Source organism: Macaca thibetana, chromosome 1, assembly GCF_024542745.1.
Source record: "Macaca thibetana thibetana isolate TM-01 chromosome 1, ASM2454274v1, whole genome shotgun sequence".
NCBI classification, from domain to species: Eukaryota; Metazoa; Chordata; class Mammalia; order Primates; family Cercopithecidae; genus Macaca; species Macaca thibetana.
In genome coordinates, this window is record NC_065578.1 from 88,757,808 (window position 1) to 88,774,686 (window position 16,879).

Here is a 16,879-nt window from a genome sequence, read left to right on the forward strand (position 1 = left end):
CCAGATGGCTCTTAGTCAGCTCTGTTGTGAATGCTGGGTCTGCCTCTGAGCTTGAGCAAGTTTGTTTCTCGGAACCTCAACTTTTTCACCTTTAGAGTCGGCTAATACCTATTTCACCAGGTACACCGTAAATGTTACCCTTCCCCTACCATCACCCCTTTCCATTCAACAGTAATTATTGAGACTGTTAGTGTTACTTCTTCCTGCACACCTGACTCTTCCAAGAGCTCAAAGGCTGAAGCAGGAAGACATCAAATCAGATATTGGTGATTCAGTTTAATGGAAGCATAATAGAACTATCAGTATTCCCTAAATGCTAAAGAAGCATGAAGGACTAACTGCTTGTTTACGGGGACACATAGGGTAGCAGTGTTTGTTTTAAACATATTTTGTGTTTAATAGTCACTTAATACTGAACATTAAACCTTTGTGTTTTGTGGTCAGAAATTAGCTCAAGCACTAGGCTGATTTGCAATGCGTAACAATTTGATTTTGTCTTTGGGTTAAGAGTATATTATAGCAGATGTAGCATTCTTTACAGTGATCATTATCAGATGTTATTGATTTTATGAGACTAAAGCAATAAGGACATGCAATATTGGCAGCTCAATCATAGCTCACAGCATTGTGGAATTATAACATTTATGAAGCACCTAATATGTGGTTGACTCTCAGGACACTAGAAAGGTCCTTGCCCTCCAGAGTTCAGGACAAGTGGGCACAGAATTGTATGATATGCAGCATGCTTGTTTGGATGCTACCTTGATAATTCCGTTGGTCCCAGTGTTGTTCTTGTTGCATTATACTTAGGTTAACTTGTGGAAAAGGGAATAATTGTGAAATCATAATTTGATAAGATATTAAGGTCATTTTGGAATGCTCTGGCATTTACCCAGTGGTCCAACACTGATTCAAAATGACTCTCAGTCATTATAATGCAGCCACTCAGGCTGAATTGACAGCAGTTTTCCATTCAGATTTGTGAAATGTCCCATTTGGTGAGTAAGTTGGCAAATACAAATTTTTCTCCTTTCTCCCTGAAGGATGAAGACTTAGTCTCTGCTTCTGAATTTCTGCCCCTGCCATGGGGTCTTGGAAATGCCTGAGTCTCTGTCCCTGTCATGTTGCCACCCTTCCATACCCACCATGTGTGTGCATAAGTGGTGTTCACAGATCTTTCTGAGAGCCAGGCCTTCTCCTCTGTACCCTTGGTTCCTAAATGGGTGGTGAAACCTGATCTGCTGTCCTTCATTTACTCAACAGTGATTTACTAAATATTCATGGCACAGAGAGAGACAAGACCGATGCAAGGGGAGTGGGCTTATCACTGATCACTCTGGGCTCTGGACAGGCTAAGGATTTGATGCCACTTCACACTGGTATTCATTAAATATTTGTTCACAGTGTTTTTAAGTGGAGTAGTGAAGCACTGTATGGAAAAAGAGTAGCAAAAGAGCCCTCTGGGTCCTCCTTTTGCCAGTTTCTGACCCAAAGGAAATAGACTCATGATATTTTCTTCCAACCACATTCAATACCATCCTTGAGAAAGGTTCAGTAGGTACTATTTTTGTTTAATCTAGTTAAGTTTCCAGAGATCTAAATGCCCCATTGATGAATCCATACATGGTAGCTGCTATAATATCTAGGACCTTAATCTAGCCCATGAAAGAGACATTGGGATACATCCCTGGGATACCGATAAATGAGATACTGCCCCAGCCCTCAAAGAATTGGAGGCAATAGCTTCACATATATTAATAAACACTGTAAAAGAAATATTAGCAAATGACTTCCTGGAACACAGATGAAGGAGCAACAAATTCAGCCTGTGCTGGTCTGGATGGCTCATAGAGGTGATTCCACTTGATCCAGAATGGGAGAGATGATGCAGTGGGATGTTCTTTTTTTAAATCCATCTGTTATTTATGATTTTGAGATTTTCAAACTGATGAAATGGGAGGCTTTAATTTTACGTAGTCTGAAGCCTTAAACTTATACAATTGCCTGAGGCAGGGTGAATGAGTATGGTATTACAGTGATTTCTGCCGTAGCTCTCCTGCCAGAAAAGGTCCCAGTGACTATGCCTTTAACCCAGTTCAGGTCCTTTGACCAGAGATTCTTGACATCTTGCTAGATCTTTCCTAAGATTTAACTATCCCTACAAAACAAATACGCCCAAATGGAAAGCCATGCTCAAATTCCAAAATTGTATAGTAGTTCTTTGTGCACTACAAAAAAGTTTGTTTTGTCAAATCCACCATCTCTCCTAACCAGAAAGAAACAAGAACATCAAGAGTAAGATCCTTTGGGGCCTTTTGTTTTTCTATCAGAAAGCTGATTGTTGCTGTATTGTTCCTTAATCCTCAGTCACTTGGGAGCCATGCCTTGTATGTCCTTCATTGGGAGCCTTCCTTTCAGGAAGAAGCTCTTATTTGAGAAAGAAGAGAATTCTCAGTGTTATACTTATCTCCAAATCTTCCAGAATACCCTTTTATTTTTAGGTTATCTTGGAATTGACTTTTTAAGTTAAAATACACACGTCTTGTGTCCTTCCTCTGGAGAGAGAATGTTTTTGAAGGGGTAGATCAGCTAGTTGTGTAACACTCATTAGCATAGCAAGCTGGCGGACGTGCTGACGCAGGCCGCCTGCCTCAGCAGCTGGGTCGGTCAGAATTGCTGTAACAATCTTTGTCCTCTTTTTATCCTGCCTAATATGGACTATTTATGCTATTCTAAGAAGCATTGTCATTTAGTATTTCACATTTCATTCTTCCAACTTGGTACTTTTGTGTTCTGCTAAGGAGGAAGAAAGGTGATAAGTTTAGTTATAGTTTCTAAAATTGGTTTGAATGATTTGGTTTTATCCTGAATAAAGAAACTCAGCTACATTTTGTTATTTACTTTACTTGACAGCAGTGGCTTCACCCTGAGATGACAAATTTTCATTACGAGAGAGCTGTCATTGAGCTCTACATTTATATCTTCTCAGCAAAATATTCCTCTGGTTTAGGTAAATGTTAAATAGGAGAGAGGAATGAAATGTATTAGTAAGTATGCTGAAACATGTTCAATTCAACTCAAAGAAATGCCAAATAAAGCAACAATAAGATAATTTTTCACATAGGAATTAGCAAAATTTTTTAATAATGATTTCTAAATCTGGTGAGGTGTTACTCATACATTGTTGACAGGAAAGAAAATTGGTATAACCTTTCTGAGAAATAATTTGATGCTGTATATCAGAGGCCTTAAAATGTTTATGCTCTTTTGACCTAATTCCTTCATTTTGGAAGTATATGCAAAACAAAACAAAAAAACATATGAAGAGTACAGAGATGTTTACAACATTATTAGTATTAAAAAAAAAGGAAAATTGAAAATTTAGTAGGGGAATGATTTCGTAAACTAAGACATATCCATGCATGAACTATATGCTTCCATCAAAAATGATTCTTAAAGAAACTTCGGCCGGGCGCGGTGGCTCAAGCCTGTAATCCCAGCACTTTGGGAGGCCGAGACGGGCGGATCACGAGTTCAGGAGATCGAGACCATCCTGGCTAACACAGTGAAACCCTGTCTCTACTAAAATACAAAAAAAAAAAATTAGCCGGGCGAGGTGGTGGGCGCCTGTAGTCCCAGCTACTCGGGAGGCTGAGGCAGGAGAATGGCGTGAACCCGGGAGGCGGGGCTTGCAGTGAGCTGAGATCCGACCACTGCACTCCAGCCTGGGGGACAGAGCCAGACTCCATCTCAAAAAAAAAAAAAAAAAGAAACTTCGTAGCAGTATCAAAAAAGCCTGTGTTATATAAGTGGCAAAAAAAGATCTCAGTATTGTGCCATTGAATTTTATAATGGCATAATTGTATAAAACCAGTAGGTCAACAAAAATTAAAAACTGGACAAAGAAAACTATCCCAAATGTTAAGTCTTTCACTGCGTTTCCCCTTTTAAAAAGCATAGATACTTTCAATTTGTTTTCTGTCTTATATTTATAAAATCAGTGGTACTCATATATAATGCTGTCTTATTCTCCATTAAAAATTCATTGTGCACTTTGGGAGGCCGAGGCAGGTGGATCACGAGGTCAGGAGATGGAGACCATCCTGGTTAACATGGCGAAAACCTGTCTCTACTAAAAGTACAAAAAATTAGCCGGGCGTGGTGGTGGGTGCCTGTAGTCCCAGCTACTCAGGAGGCTGAGGCAGGAGAATGGCGTGAACCCGGGAGGCGGAGCTTGCAGTGAGCCGAGATCGCGCCACTGCACTCCATCCAGCCTGGGCGACAGAGCGAGACTCCGTCTCAAAAAAAAAAAAAAAAAAAAAAAAAATTCAACGTTTATGTTTTGTGCCTTGTAAGCTACTGTTGTGATGAAGTAAAATGTGTAGTTTGTGACAGTGATTTGTTTCTCTCCCTGGGTAATAGTTAACCTCTTTGAGAAGTCAGAAGGTGATCTCTTTAATGCTTTCTTTTTAAGTAAGTTATCTTTTGTATGTTTCATAAAATTATTATATATGTTGGAAATTTTAGAACCATATCAGTGGATGAATTATCTTGCAGTCCTGTGATGTGTAAAATATAACAATATGCTTGTGATTTCTCCTTAGGAACTTTTCAAATTGAGACTAATTGCAGAGGTTCCAGTTGACCAGCATTCATAGGGTAAGATTAACATCCTGAATTATAAACACATGGTAAAGATAATTACAATTAAGTTGGTAGCTTGGGGCAAATAGATACTGAATACTTAGTATGTAAAAGAGATTACTATTCTTACAGATGTTTTGAGTAAAATCTTTCTGAGGTTTTTAAACCAGTTAATAAACAGAAAATTAGATCTGTAACCTTTTAGTAAAAATGTCATCTTCCTACCTTTTGTGGATTTTGTATGCAGGAAAATATATGTGTATATGATATTCGTCATTTTTAACAGTAAAATCTAAGGAATATAATAAATGCCCATGGCAGACTTAGAGTCCATGTCTGTATTTTTCTGATTTTTGTTTAAGGTAGAATTTTTAATACTGCCATAGATTTGGTTTGCTGTATTTCTATTAAGTAAAAGATGGCCATACTTTCTTTGAGTAGGCAAATCAGAAATAAGCCCTATACTCCGTTGCTTCCTGCAAACATCATTCCGTCTTTTGTAATTGCAGAAGATTAATCTTGAGTTAGATTGTAGCAGTGCTTTTAGCTTTGACACAATGAATGAAGAATTTGTACGCTGTATAATAGCACAACTCTCTAATGTTCTGAATACAGCTTAAAAGTGTCACCCAGCTCTGAACATATAGTCTAGATGAATCAGTGGTGAAGATAAGCGGTCTGTCACCTACTGCATTCTAAACACCTTTCTTTTTTACAGATGAAGGTGAAGATCCTTTGACTTCTTAGGTATATTCACATTTCCATTCTGACTCATTGAGTTAACCATAAATTCTTTTTAATTTTATAATTTCAACCTTTATTTTAGATTTGGGGATACATGATCAGGTTTGTTATCAGGGTATACTGCATGACACTGAGGTTGGGAGTAAGGATGATCCTGTCACCCAGGTAGTGAGCATAGTGTACAATAGGAAAACTGTCAGCCCTTGCCTCTCTCCCTTCCTTTCTCCTTTTGGAGTCCCCAGTGTCTGTTGTTCCCATCTTTATATCTATGTGTACCCAATGCTTAGCTCCCACTTATAAGTGAAAAAATGTATTTAGTTTTCTGTTTCTACTTTAGCTCACAGAGGATAATGGCCTCCACCTTCATCCATGTTGCTGCAAAGGACTTGATTTCCTTCTTTTTTATGGCTGTGTAGTCTTCCATGGTGTATATGTACCATATTTTCCCTTTTTTTATCTTTTTTTTAAATTTTTATTTTAAGTTCAGGGGTACACGTGCAAGTTTGCTACATAGGTATACTTGTGTCATGGGGGTTTGTGGTGGATATTATTTTATCACCCAGGGATTAAGCTGAGTACCCATTAGTTATTTTCCCTGGTCCTCTTTCTTCTCCCACCCTCCACCCTTTGATAGGCCCCAGTATGTGGTGTTCCCCTCTATGTGTCCATGTGTTCTCATCATTTAGCTCCTACTTGTAAGTAAGAAAACGTGGCTTGCAGAACATTTGGTTTTCTGTTCCTGCATTAGTTTGCTAAGGATAATGCCTCCAGTTCCATCCATGTCCCTTCAAAGGACATAGTATCATTTTTTTTTATGGCTGCATAGTATGCCGTGGTGTATATGTACCACATTTCCTTTATCTAGTCTATCATTGATGGGCATTTAGGTTGATTCCATGTCTTTGCTATTGTGAATAGTGCTGCAATGAATATACACATGCATGTGTCTTTATAATAGAATGATTTATATGCTTTGGGTATGTGCCCAGTAATGGGATGGCTGAGTTGAATGGTGTTTCTGTCTTTAGGTCTTTGAGGAATTGCCACATTGTCTTCCACAATGGTTGAACTGATTTACACTCCCACCAACAGTGTGTACGCATTCCTTTTTCTCCACAACCTCATCAGCATCTGTTTTTTGACCTTTTAATAATATCCTTTCTGGCTGGTGTGAGATGGTATCTCATTGTGGTTTTGATTTGCATTTCTCTAATGATCAGTGATGCTGATCATTTTTTCATATGCTTCTTGGCCATGTGTATGTCTTCTTTTGAGTAATGTCTGTTCATGTGTTTGCCCACTTTTTTATGGGGTTGTTTTTTCTTGTAAATTTGTTTAAGTTCCTTAAGATGCTGGATATTAGACCTTTGTCGGATGCATAGTTTGCAAAAATTTTTTCCCATTCTGTAGGTTGTTTGTTTACTCTGTTGATAGCAGAAGCTCTTTAATTTAATTAGGTCCATTTGTCAGTTTTTGCTTCTGTTCCCATTGCTTTTGGCATCTTCATTATTAAATCTTTGCCCATGCTTATTGTCCTGAACGGTATTGCCTAGGTTGTCTTCTGGGGTTTTTATAATTTGGGATTTTATGTTTAAGTCTTTAATCCATCTTGAGTTAGTTTTTCTATATGATGTAAGGAAGGGGTCCAGTTTTAATCTTCTGTATATGACTAGCCAGTTATCCCAGCACCATTTATCAAATAGGGAATCCTTCCCCCATTGCTCGTTTTTGTGTTGTTGAAGACCAGATAGTGGTAGGTATGCGGTCTTATTTCTGGGTTCTCTATTCTGTGCCATTGGTCTATCTGTCTGCTTTGTGCCAGTACCATGCTATTTTGGGTTATTGTAGCCCTGTAGTATAGTTTGAAGTCTGGCAATGTGATGCCTCCAACTTTGTTTCTTTTGCTTAGCATTGCCTTGGCTATGCAGAGTTTTGTTTGTTTGTTTTGTTTTGTTTTGTTCCACGTGAAGTTTAAAATGGTTTTTTCTAGTTCTGTGAAGAATTTCAATGGTAGTTTAATAGGAATAGCATTGAATCTATACATTGCTTTGAACAGTATAGACATTTTAATGATAGAGATTCTTCTTATCCATGAGCATGGAATGTTTTTCCATTTATTTTGTGTCGTCTTCAACTTCTTTGAGCAGTGGTTTGTAGTTCTCCCTAGTTAGCTGTATTCCCAGGTATTTTATTCTTTCTGTGCCAGTTGTAAATGGGAGTTTGTCCCTGAGTTGGCTCTCGACATGACTGTTGTTGGTGTATAGGAATGCTAGTGATTTTCACACATTGATTTTGTATCTGGAGACTTTGCTGAAGTTATCAGCTTAAGAAGCTTTTGGGCTGAGACTATGGGGTATAAGACCATGTTGTCACAGACAGGGATATTTTGCTTTCCTCTTTTCCTATTTGGATGCACTTTATTTCTTTCTCTTGCCTCATTGCCCTGGCAAGGACTTCAATACTGTGTTGAATAGGAATGGTGAGAGAGAGTATTATTATTGTGTGCTGGTTTTCTTTCTTTCTTTCTTTCTTTTTCTCTTTTTTGCTAAGGAGTGTTTTACTTCCAAGTATGTGATCAATTTTAAAGTATGTACCATGTAGCAGTGGCAATGAGAAAAATGTATATTGTGTTTTTGGTTGGATAGTTCTGTAGATATCTATCAGGTCCATTTGATTCAGTGTTGAGTTTAGGTCCTGAATATCTTTGTTAATTTTCTGTCTCAGTGACCTAATATTGTCAGTGGGGTGTTAAAGTCTCCTACTATTTTTGATTGGGAGTCTAAGTCTCTTTAAGGTCTCTAAGAACTTGCTTTGTGAATCTGGTGCTCCTATGCTTATGAAGCTTCGTTTGGCCAGATATGAAATTCTGGGTTAAAATTTCTGTTAAGAATGTTGAATATTGACTTCTAATCTCTTCTGGCTGGTAGGGTTTCAGCTGAAAAGTTTGCTATTAGTCTGAAGGACTTTTCATTGTAGGTGACCTGACCTTTCTCTCTAGCTGCCTTTAACATTTTGTCTTTCACTTCAACCTTGGAGAATCTGTTGATTGTGTGTCTTGGGGATCATCTTCTTGTAAAGTATCTTACTGGGGTTCTCTGCACTTCCTGAATTGAATGTTGGCCTCTCTAGCTAGATTGGGGAAGTTTTCATGGATGATATCCTGAAATATGTTTTCCAGGTTGGTTCCATTCTCCCCATCTCTTTCAGGTAAACCAATCAGCCATAGATTCAGTCTTTTTATATAATCCCATATTTCTTGGAGGCTTTGTTCATTTAGAAAGGCCATCCTCCAACTTTGAGATTATTTTGTCCACTTGGTCTCTGCTGTCTGCCTGTCATTTGAAAGGTGAGAGTGTGATTCAGAAGGGATTACATAGGCAGTGGGTTTTGTTTTACATAGTATGACTTGCTTACTGTGGTGTGGGTGTGGTCAGGAAAATAGTCTTATAAACAGCAAAAGGTGATGGAGAAGGATTTGAGGTTGTCTTCTCTATAAGAATTATCCAGCAACTCGTGGCTTATGCTTGTGTTCATCTTACAAGAATATGGCTGCAACTTCTTTTATTTTAAGTAGATTTTAGAAAATATAGTAGCTTACTAAAAACTTCAAAGAATTGGGAGATCTTTTCCTAAAGAGAAAAATATTATCTACATTAAATATATGATGTATTCTGTAACTGCCAGAAATAAGTAAAAGTGAAGCAATATTCCTTAAAGTTTAGAACAACTCAAATGTCCGCCGGGCACGGTGACTCACGCCTATAATCCCAGCACTTTGGGAGGCCGAGGTGGGTGGATCATGAGGTCAGGAGATAGAGACCATCCTGGCTAACACAGTGAAACCCCATCTCTACTAAAAATACAAAAAATTAGCCAGGCGTGGTGGCGGGCACCTGTAGTCCCAGCTATGTGGGAGGCTGAGGCAGGAGAATGGCGTGAACCCGGGAGGGGGAGGTTGCAGTGAGCCGAGATCACACCCTGCACTCCAGCCTGGGTGGCAGAGCGAGACTCCATCAAAAAAAAAAAAAAAAAAAGAACAACTCGGATGTCATTAGGATTTCTATAATTTCTATATTTTTTCCCATAGTTTTAATTCACTCAGTAACTTTTTAATTTAATTTATTACTATTTATAGTTATTTATTTTATTTCATTTATTCAGTAACTTTCTCCGAGGGCTTCTGATGACTAGGGTAATTTTCCTAATGTTTAGAGTATTCATCAGATTGTTTCCCAGACCCATTATCTTACTACAGCTTTGGGTCAGAAGCTCTGGAAAGGCAGTTGTGTGTCTCTGTTCTCCTTTGGTTCTCTGTATTATTTTATGATGATGTCAGCTTCTTTCCTTGAATTCTGATTTTTGTGTTCCAGAAATACTGTGCTTCTCCTTTACCACATTGACCCTGCTTCTCTATCCTTTTTCACTCTTCCTTATCTAATAAGCCTTCCTGATCTATTTTATAGAGGGAACAGCAATTCTGTCCTTCACTCACTAAATTCTTTCTCTCAAATAATTCATTTCTGTGGCACTGACCACCACTTAAATTTGGTCATGACTTCCTACAGTGGGCTAAACATGGCTGCTAAGGCTTAGCAACTTATCCATCAAGAGGTGGAGTTGATTTCCCCACCCTTGGAATCTGGCTGGCTGTGGTAGGTTTTTTGATCAATAGAATGTGGCAGAAATGGTGTGGAGTAATTTCCAAGGCTGGGCCTTAAGAGACTTGTAGTGTCTGCTTTTGTGTGCTTGAAACATTCCTTCTTAGCTCTTAGTCTCTTGCTGTGAGGAAGCCTAATTAGCCATATAGAGGACTGGCAAGGCCCCTGGTCGACAGCCTAAGCTGGGCTCCCAGCCAGCAATCAGTAGAAGCACCAGTGTTGTGACTGAGGCACTTTGGGCCTTCTAAGTATTCTAGCGCTCCAGCCAACACCATATGAACTGCCACATCATTCCATAGAATCATGAGAAATTATTAATTGTTAGTTTAGCCACTAAGTTTTGACTTGTTACACAGAATAAAGAATCAAAACAAAAGTTGGTACCTAGAAGTGAGATGCTGCCATAATAAAAAATCTGTCATTTTGTCTTTGAGACCAGGTGTCAGTGAAGGCCTGAAGGGCAGTTAGAATACTGTTGCTGTTGGAGGATGTCAAATGGTACCCTTGCTTTATATTGAGAAAAAAGTCAGCAAGACCATCACCTGCAGTAACATGGAACATAGATAATGAACCTAATGAACTTGTGGATCTAGCTTAGGAGATTTTCCAGCAAAATATCAGAAGCTCCGAGTGACCCCTTTAACTCCTTTTTTAACTCCTTTTTCTTTTTGTTTGATACTATGATCAAAGTATTTCAAGAAAGAGACCAATTAAAGAAGAAACTATTTTGATTTTAAGCAGACTTTAGAGGAAGTATTTCCAATCTTGAATTTTCTCAGATTGTAAATCCAACTGTTTCTCATCCCCAGCTCTTCTACCCAGCAAAAGATACTCAAAGAAAGAAATGGCCTCAGGTCCAAAGATCAGATCAGATCCAGAACATTACTGCCAGTAAAACATGGTCTCAAGGTGAAAATAAAAGTAAAGGCATAGCTGTAAGACCCTTTATTAAAACTTTAAAAAGATTGAAGGCAGTGCCTCATAGAACTTCTCAGCTAAATGGTAGGGCTTCTAATAATTTCAAGTGTCTTGTCCCACAGCTTTCTGGAACTGAGTTAGATGACAAGATCCTGGACTTCAAGCCTGAATTTGATGCCATAGTGGGATGAAGTTTTGGGGGGGATCTTGAGAAAGTGTTAGTGTGCTTTGCATGTAAGAGGAATGTAAATCATTGCATGGCCAGAGAGTAGACTGTGGTGGATTAAGCATGGCTGGAGACTCTTTGCCACTCCTCCCATTAAAAGGTGGAGTCCACTTCCCTTCCCCTTGAATCTGGACTGGACTTATGACTCCTTTGGCCAGTAGATTTTGGTGGATGTGTCAGTGTGTAGCTTCAAGCCTATGCCTTACAAGAGCTATAGCTTTTACTTTTGTGCTTGGAATGTATTGTCTTAGAACCCACCCACCATGCTATGTGAGGACACTCAAAGAGCCACATGGAGTCTCACATGAAGGAGTTACCAGCCAGCAGTTAGCACCAACAACCAGCCTAAGGAATGAGGACATTTTGTACCTTCCAACCATCTGGAAAGTGTGCCAGCCAACACTATGAAGTGAAAGAACCTCCCACAGAATCTCAAGAAATAAAACTTTTTCTTAAGCCATTAAGGCTTGGAATATGCAGAACAGTTAGCAAAAACCCTCCCATCTCTATTGCTGCTGAGTTCTTGCCACTCCCTGGGAAAGGCTCTGTCACCCTGAATACACCCTAAAAGTTTGAATGGTTGGGGGATCTTTTTCATTTTGTACATTTAATTGTTATATAAATATTTATTGTGCCCCATGTGCTAGAAACTGTGTAAGATACTATAATATCATAGGATCAAAATCTGAATCCACTTGACTCCTGCCTCTGCGTGGACCTCTTTATCTGATGTTGCTATAGGTGGTACTGAATTTTAATTTCCCTTGACTATTTTATTCTTGGCTTTCTTTTTGAACATATTATAAACTTTACCCTTATTATTTCTCACCCACATAATTGAAATAGGCTTTCAGCCGCTCCCTTTGTTTCTAATCCCTCCTCCCACAAACCATCCTGCATATCTCCATAGCTCAGTGATTCACTGTTCTACCGCTTCACATTTCTGAGACTCTGAAGGGTTCATGTGGAGATGGTATCTGTTACTTTGTAGTCTGTAGAGTGGAGAGAGCATCCTAGATGTCTAGTGCAACTTCCATGAAGACTTAAAAGATAGGCGCTTTTCTCAGATAACTTTATTGTCTATCTTGTAAGCTTTCTCCTCCTGGGGAGATTTGGGGAAAAAAAAAAAAATCTGGCCTCTCCTAGACCAATTGACTTGCTCTGTGGGAGTAAGGCCTGGGTTTAGGTTTCTTTTAAAAGTGCCCCAAGAGGTTCTAAGGTGAAGCTGAGATTGAGAATCACTGTCTTAGATTTGTGATTCTTGAAAAGTGGTCCTTGGACCAGCAGCATCAACATGAACTAGGAATTTGTTAGCAATGCAGTTCTCGAGACCTACTTCCTACCTTATGAATTGGCCACTCGGAGGGATGGACTCATCATGTGATGTTTTAATAAGCTCTTGTGATTTTTATGTCCATTAATGTTAGAGAACCACTATTAGAAAAATCTAGGTCTCAAAACTACAACTGAGTTTGGGAAGTGTGTTTGTTATTTGAAAATCACTGTACTAACAAGATCTGAAAGAGCTGGAAAGGGACATAAGGAAACTGGTATATCAAATGTTACTGCTGGTGATCATTTAGGTACTTGAAAATGTTTAATGCGTGTCATTAAATCTCTCAAGAGTGGTTAAATGAGTTACTTAGCATAAAGAAAGGGGGCAAATTAATCAGAGATACTGATGCATTGTTTCCTGGAGAAAGAACTCAACAAAAGGTGAATTTAAATTTCAGTTAGATATATGTTAGTCCCAAAAAACATCTTAATGGGAAGTAGCACTAAACATTTTGAAGGGCTCTAAGGTGATTTTTAAATCAGTGTTCAATGAGAGTAATGTAGAGAACCGCTTTTTGGAATTGTTCGGCTATAATCCCTGCCTGGGGTCAGAGACAGATCTTTGAAGTAGCCTCCAGTTCTCAGTATATAATGACACTAAATACCATCTGATCATCATTTGTTTATTTTTTCACTTGTTATTTTAGAAATGCTTTCAAAGTAAAATAAGTACTGGGAAGTACTGATGCCTAACTTGAATGTTGATTTTACAGTCTTAGAGACTTTGGAGTAAGATTGTCAGTGAATTCATGTGTTTTGAAAAAGCTTTTATGACTTCTTAATGAGGTTTAAAAGCTGAAAGAATGGGATTAGAACTGCAAAATCCATTACTCTTAACATTTCTTTGGAATGATTTAGTGTGTTTGTATATTAGAAATAGAGATCTTATTTGGATTGAGTCACCATTGTTTACTAAAATATGGTCTGGAAACAATTTCCTGGACAGACAGTATTAAATGGCATAATGACAAAGGATAGCTATGCTTAAACTCTCTAGTTAAGCACTTCATAGGAAAATTAGCATCATTTTATATATAGGAATGCTGAGATGTTTTATATATACTTAAATCCAGATGCTATATATTTAAATATTAAGTTTTAGTTCAGTAGAAAATATTTAGTAGGAAAATATTTAGCTGAAAAAGTAGATTGTATGTAATGGAAGACATTACAGAAAACTAGATTTACATCCTTATTCAAAAGATTATAATAGAACCCAGTTATAATGCAGATATTGGGTGAGTTGGGAAAGAGCGATAATTAGCTTTTTCTTCAGCTTTTGAGAGACCTAAGACTGTTAATTGGATTGACTGAGACCATGTCGTCTGGTGTGCATGAGGTTGGGATTTGAGTCTGAGGACCTAGGTTCCAGTTGCAACTTTATTTCTTGCAGGTTTTGTCACCTTGGGCAAGGTAAATTCTTTGAGCCTGCGTTAATTTCTATGCATATAAACATAAAGAGTAATACTATTTATTTCAGTGGCTTGTTTTAAGTATAAAACAAATTAATGTAAATGAGACATGCTTTGAAAGTAGAAAAACAGATGTTAAATTATTAATAAAGTAGAAAGTGTATTTCTGATATTTAAGGAGAACTGTATTGTATAAAAAGAATCATGGCTGAGTAGCATTTTTGAATTATGCAATAAATTCTTTTCTGGCATGTTACAAATGCAGCTGCTGTGAAAGAATATGTAAAATGTTTCACACATCAGATGTCTTTATCATGCTCAGTGCACATAAATGCAGTCATGTGATATATGTTGTAAGACTTTTATAAAGGCTTGTGAATTGTGAATGAGAAATTCTTACTCCAGTGGTGCCATGTAATTATGAATTAGTATACAGCTAGGTTCTTATACATACTAAGTGTGCTTTCTAACCTTCAAAACAATTTGATGCTGGATGGTGACTAATTGTAAAATAGGCTTTGCACATGACTTGGTAAACCCAAAGTAAGTTTCGGACATGCCCAGCTTTTTGATATTTGAAATGACAAGCTTACAAGATTATTGCTAAAAATATCTTAAATACAATTTGGGGTCAGTACTCTTAGGAGTATTTGAAGTACTTTTTAAAACGGATTGTATAATACAAAACCTCCCTAGAAACTTTTTTTTGAGGTTTCATAGGTACTAAAAGATATAATTTTTACATTCAATTAAAAACAAATTCTAGCATTTTACAATTTTCTCACAGTTCAAATTATCAATATATATGTAATTTAACTATCACAAATTATTGAACTATAAATGTTACAAATGGGTTTTATTAACCTCTAAATTAAACAAATATAAAGCCTAAGTATGTTTAATAATAACATAATTTCCAGTAATTTCAGCCATATTTCTGAGCTGTATCTGGAAAGGTGTATTAACTTGTCACTTTTTCTAATGAGATTGGTAGGCTAAATTTTAGGAGCACTGAGACTTATTTGGATAGATGTTTGGTTTTAAATATGGGTACAGAAATCACTTGGTGTGACAAGCCATCTGAAAAATGCAAATAAGAACAACTGTGTATAAGGAATGAGTGAGATAAATTAACATATGTCGACTACTTAGAAAAACTAAGTGTTCATCTAAGTGTTGTAGATACAGAATTTTAAAATATGTTGTGTTTAAATTTCTGAAGGAACTTCCCTGTAATTGAAAAGAAGTTCAGGGAGTGAGTATGGTTTAATGAATATGAGTGGGGCCCTGTAGATACAACTTTGCCAGAATGTGCCCCAGTGTGAAAAGTAAACTGGCCTGTGAAAATCTAAGCCAGGCACAGTGGCTCACACCTGTAATCCCAGCATTTGAGAGGCCAAGGTGGAAGGATTGCTTGAGGCCAGGAGCATGAAAATCTATTTGCCATATCATGTCTTATGACAGAGAGGGTTTCTGGAGACAGTATCTTCAGTTTGTTTGTTTGAATGACTATAGCTATTTTAAGATATTTATGTTTTCTCATAGAATGAAGACAAACACAGAGATGGTGTGTCTAAGAAACTTCAAAAGGTGTAGACCTCCTGACTGAAGCATATTGATTTATTTAATTTTTTTCATTATAGTAAGTATAAATATTTAAAACACATTATTCTGGTCAATGTTGACTTGTATTTTTATTGACTAAATATTCACTCTCTGTCAAATACCCTTATCATTGTTAGAGCTACTGTTGTTTTCATTCTTCTGCAATTTCAGTTGCATATCTTAAATTAATTTAATTCTCAGGACCTTTGAGAGGACAAATGAAACATGAATTCAGAGCTGAAAGAATCCTTTGAAATTATCTGCTTCACTCTTTTTATCCATTACAAGAAATTCCTTTGCAACTTCCCTGATGGATGGTCATTTTATTGATCAAGATTCTGCTCAGGACATAGAGCTGAACTGTTTCACAGAGCAGCCAGTTCGATGACTTTCCACCACAGACTGAATCAAAATGTAATTTTCTAAAGCTTCCACCTACCTGGTTCTACCTTGGGAGCAAATCCACTATTCTTTCACCTGTGAGGTTGTTGTGCAAAAATGTAAAGATAAATTCTCAGGCTCACCTAGTCATCTGTTATCTCAGCTGAATTTCATCAATTGCCTGTGTTCCTCTGTAGGAAATGGTTTGGAAACAACAGCTCCTGGTTGGTTTTTGGCCCATTTTATCTTTAACCTGTAACTGAGCATTGGGTTTCAGTATTGTGATCTCACCAGGCAGGTACAGGAGGACTGCAGCTCCTTTATCTGGGTTCACCTATTAATATGGCCAGAAGTTATAATCAATATTTCAACATAACAGCTATCACATGACTAGCTGAAAGTATGCATACATGTCAACTAAAATCCTAAAGTGTTTTTCACATGTTCTTTCTTTCATCCAGCAGTGTTTTCTACCATCCCTCACCCCCCTGGCCACATCATATTTATAGTATTTTGAGGTCTAAGCCCAGGACTTTCTCTTTGCCTCATATATTCCTCTCATTTTAGTTTCTGTCTTACCTTGACACACAATTATGTAAGGCAGAGAGGTGAGGCGGAATGAGAAGAGTTGAGAGTTAGAAATAGACCCACTTAGCTGGAGTGAAGGAGAGAAGCCCTGAAGAGTTATATAATCCACCTGTAGGTCCTAGGAGGAAGGTGAATCCATATAATATAATGTGATGCCCAGAGAGGACACAAGCAGAAAGTAGTGCTCCAGTCCAGCAATTAAACTCAGAAATTGTAGAATGCCCTAACAGGTATAAGAGCATGAAGCTGTAGGGTTCAGGGTCAGATGGTCAGGAATATGCTGAGGATGAGACTTATTAACAGGGAGCAGGGACTCTGTAATGGGACTCTAAGGTTCAAGGCAAGATACCAGACCCCAGAAAGAGGGC

The 16,879-nt window shown here is 37.8% G+C and overlaps 1 protein-coding gene across 1 annotated transcript in view; it reads left to right on the plus strand.

The window, feature by feature from the left end:
* LRRC8B (leucine rich repeat containing 8 VRAC subunit B) overlaps positions 1–16,879 on the plus strand; it is a 49,018-nt gene that overhangs the window by 15,340 nt on the left and 16,799 nt on the right. Inside the window, exons 2-3 of the mRNA XM_050806411.1 lie at positions 4,605–4,659; positions 15,483–15,579. The gene's annotated coding sequence lies outside the window, so the exon portion shown is untranslated. The remainder of the gene's footprint in view (positions 1–4,604; positions 4,660–15,482; positions 15,580–16,879) is intronic.